Genomic DNA, 4,709 nt, shown 5'->3' with positions numbered 1-4,709 from the left:
GCTGTGAACTTCATCCAGACTCCACTGCATGCCTTGGCAAAGCACAATCACTGCTGTAAGTTTCATATTCTTCACCCCTAATATCAGAACAGTAATGTCAATTTCATACAGGAAGTAAAGAATTGAATAAAATAATGAATATAAAATGTCCAGCATTGTGCCTCATATTAATCAGAGGATTTTTGGATGCTTTATGATTCAAAGCCTCACAGATTCATTTCCCACCTCTCCATCCCCACTTCCACTGTGCTGTTTCTATCGTTCATCTCTCTGGTTTTGACAACAGCAATAGCCTGTTCTTCATATTGACCAGGGCGACCACTCCACAGGGCGAGCCTGATCGTGGACATCCTATGCCGTGAACTCCGCACTGACTCCCCACTCATTTCAGAATTGTCAACCCTGCAGCCAAAATATAAGGCTCCCTGTTATCTGGCTGCTGCCTACCTGTCCAGGATCATGCTCCACTTCCCATTCCCTGCCCTCATCATTCATCAGATATTGACCAAACACTTAACCACTGCATCACTGGGGCTTCAGCTATTAACTACCATGTGTAATTTCCTAAGCACACTTTACAGTTTAATTAATCCCAACATTTACTCCCCTGCTGCCTCTTCCTGGATTAGTTTTACCCCTTCTCCACCTGGAAAAACTCCAACTTCTCCTTCCAAACCTCATTATGATTAGAAGCTCCTCTGTGAAGTCTTCACTAAACTCCCCAGGAAGATGGCAACTGTATGTTCCACTTCACTAGGATTGTCGTGCCCCCTCAGGATACAGCATGTGTTTATTTATATGGCTGTTGCCCTGTGTGGACTGCAAGATCCTTGAGAGAAGGGACAATATCTACCCATTTCTCAGTTTCCAGAATATAATTTAGTGCTGAATAAATGTTTTGTGAATTACTAAATGAACAAAGAGCTGAATAAGGGTAAACAGATACTTCAAACAGGGGAGGGGAAAGGAGATGCGGTGAAACAAGGACAAATGCTGTTGAAAGAGGGAGGCCCCGTGAATGAGAGCCAACACCAGAGGAGACAGATTAGGAAGAGAAAACATTTTAATATATCCAGAATTACCCTCCAGAAACAGGGGCTTTAACTTGGCACGACTTTGTATCATTAAACCTGCCTTTGTTATTCCTGTTGATATTCCTAAAGTTACTACAAAGGAGAGATGGCCCTCACTCATACCACATTCCCCAGCACCTGTGAAGATACTGCAGCTCATCCAGATATTATCAGAGAAGAGTCTGAGGTCACCAATGCTGTTTCTTCCTTGTCCCCAATGCTAAAGTTAGAAGCTGTGCCCCCAGGATGGCCAAGGAGATGGAACAACTCATGAGGCCTTAGAAGACACAATGGTGCTTTCTCAACCCAGGAAATTAGTCAAACAGAGTTCAGACAGTGTAGGGGAGGTATACATGTCTGTGGCTTTAGGGGATGAATTCCCATGTGCCTAATTAATGAAGTGTTCTTTTGTTTTCCACTTGCTGAGAGATTTATTTCTCTGGAGCTAGGAGAGAAACAAAATGCAAACTTTTCCAGTTTTGACCCTTGAGATACAGCTTGCAGCTCTATGTTGATCTCTTATCCTATTGGACTCCTTCATCCCAGGAGGTGGACCTCACATTAGGTGTGTCTCTAACATACACGGTAACCCATAGTCATGGCTCTATCCATCTCTGGGGGGCATGTCTTTCTCCAAAGACCTATGAACACAGCTGAACATCATTCGCTGAGGTACCAGGGTTTTATGAAAATACTTACAACCCTGACCGCATACAACCCTATACAGGCTCACCAATGTATTTTTACCATGACTTCCATTTTGGTTAGTTGACAGTAGGCCTTGAATAAAACAGAGGCCATTCCTGTCAGTAAGGTATTGGGGGAAAGGATTATAGCACAGTCTTAGTGAGTGTTTGCACATCCACAGGTCACAACAGATGAAGAAACTGGTTGTCACAATTTTAGATTTCTGTCTAGAAGGGAACAGTTTCTGCTATAGACTGGTTCATTCATAGTGTTCAAAGTTTATTTCATAATATCATCATATAACATAATATGTCATATAGCACAATATACTAATAGTATAACAGTTCATATAACATAAAGTATTCATATATTCAAATGATTATTAGTTATAAGAACGACTCAATGATTCAAATTAGTGATACATGTGACATGTTAAGTGTTTGCAGAAAGGGAATTGTCCATTTGGCAGATTTCTACACTGTGAATGGAAAGTACAGAGAGCTGTGTATGTGTATCGCCGAAGGATCCAATCTACTTGAAGATATTAGGAGAGGAGAGGGAAAGCCTTTCTGAGGAGGAGCCATTTACGCCAAGAGCTAAAGGATGGGGAGATGTTAGGCTGAAGAACAGGGTGAGAGAAGAGGTGAAATTTAGGCAAAATCGTCATTCCTGGATCTACTTCTTATCCCTTCATCAAAAGAGACAAGGTTGGAACCTACCAATGTGGAATGCTAGATTTCGAAACTCCCTTGAAACAAATAAGGAGAAACTCAAACTTGTTTGCAAAGAGATAACTCCACAGCTGCTAACAATAACAATGAATAGAAACCAAACCTGTTGCCGCGGTGTAGATTCGACTCATAGAGACCCTAAGGGAGACAGTAAAACTACTCACGTAGGGCACCAAGGAGTGGCTGGTGGATTTGAATCGTCAACCTTTTGGTTAGCAGCCGTAGTTCTTAACCACTGCATCACCAGGGCTCCATAAACAGATGCTTAACCACTGACGCCACCAGTGCTCCAATACATATATATATGTGTGTGTATATATATGGAAACCCTGACAGCATAGTGGTTAAGAACTACAGCTGCTAACCAAAAGGTCAGCAGTTCTAATCCACCAGGCACTCCTTGGAAACCGTAAGGGGCAGTTCTACTCTGTCCTATAAGGTCGCTATTAGTCAGAATCGACTTGACGGCAACAGGTTTGGTTTTTTGTTTTTGTTTTTGTTTTTTTTTTTGGATATATATGTGTATGTATATATATATGACACCACGTGTCTGTCAGTTTGTCTTACTGTAGGGGGATTGCATGTTGCTGTCATACTGGAAGATATGCCACTGGTATTCACATACCAGCAGGGTCACCCATGGAGAACAGGTTTCAGCTGAGCTTTCAGACTAAGACAAATTGGGAAAAAGGACCCGGCAGTCTACTTCTTTAAAACATTACCCAGTGAAAACCTTATGAATAGCAACAGAACATTGTCTGATATAGTACAGGAAGGTGAACTCCCCAGGTTGGAAGGCACTCAAAAGGTGACTGGGGAAAAGCTGCCTCCTCAAAGTCAACCTTAAGGACGTGGATGGAGTAAAGCTTTCGAGATCTTCATTTGCTAATGTGGCATGACTCAAAATGAGAAGAAACAGCTGCAAACATCCATTAATAATCAGAGCCTGGGATGTATCGAGTATGAATCTAGGAAAACTGGAAATCATTGAAAATGAAATGGAATGCATAGACATCAATATCCTAGGCATTAGTGAGCTGAAATGGCCTGGCATTGGCCATTTTGAATCAGACAATCATATTGTCTACTATGCTTGGAATGACAACTTGAACAGGAATGGTGTTGCATTCATTGTCAAAAAGAACATTTCAAGATCTATCCTGAAGTACAACACTGTCAGTGATAAGACAATATCCATACGTCTACAAGGAAGACCAGTTAATACAACTATTATTCAAATTTACGCACCAACCACTAGGGCCAAAGGTGAAGAAATAGAAGATTTTTATCAGCTGGTGCACTCTGAAATTGATCAAACGTGCAACCAAGATGCATTGATAATTACTGGCAATTGGAATGTGAGATTTGGAAACTAAGAAGAAGGATTGGTATTTGGAAAATATGACCTTGTTGATAGAAACAATGCCAGAGGTCTAATGATGAAATTTTGCAAGACCAACGACTTCTTCATTGCGAATACCTTCTTTCACCAACAGAAACGGTGACTATACACATGGACCTCACCAGATGGAGCACACGGAAATCAAATTGACTACATCTGTGGAAAGAGACGATGGAAAGGCTCTATATTATCAGTCAGAACAAGGCCAGGGGCCGACTGTGGAACAGACCATCAATTGCTCACGTGCAAGTTCAAGCTGAATCTGAAGAAAATCAGAGCAAGTCCACGAGTGCAAAAATATGACCTTGAGAATATCCCACCTGAATTTAGATGCAATCTGAAGAATAGATTGGACGCATTGAGTACTAGTGACCGAAGACCAGATGAGTTCTGGAATGACATCAAGGACATCATCCATGAAGAAAGCAAGAGGTCATTGAAAAGACAGGAAAGAAAGAAAGGTCCCAGATGGATTTCAGAGGAGACTTGGAAAGTTGCTCAAGAACGTCCAGTAGCTAAAGCAAAAAGAAGAATTGATGAGGTAAGAGAACTGAACAGAAGATCTCATAGGCCTCTCAAGAAGGCAAAGTAAAGAATTCTAATGACATGTGCAAAAAGTTGGAGATGGAAAACAAAAAGGGAAGAACACGCTTGGCGTTTCTCAAGCTGAAAGAACTGAAGAAAAAATTCAAGCCTCGAGTTACAATAATGAAGGAATCTACGGGGAAAATATTAAATGACACAGGAAGCATCAAAAGAAGATGGAAGGAATACACACAGTCATTATACCAAAAAGAATTAGTCGATGTTCAACCA

This window comes from Elephas maximus, chromosome 3 (assembly GCF_024166365.1).
Source record: "Elephas maximus indicus isolate mEleMax1 chromosome 3, mEleMax1 primary haplotype, whole genome shotgun sequence".
Taxonomy (NCBI): domain Eukaryota; kingdom Metazoa; phylum Chordata; class Mammalia; order Proboscidea; family Elephantidae; genus Elephas; species Elephas maximus.
This window is presented reverse-complemented; position numbering follows the sequence as displayed.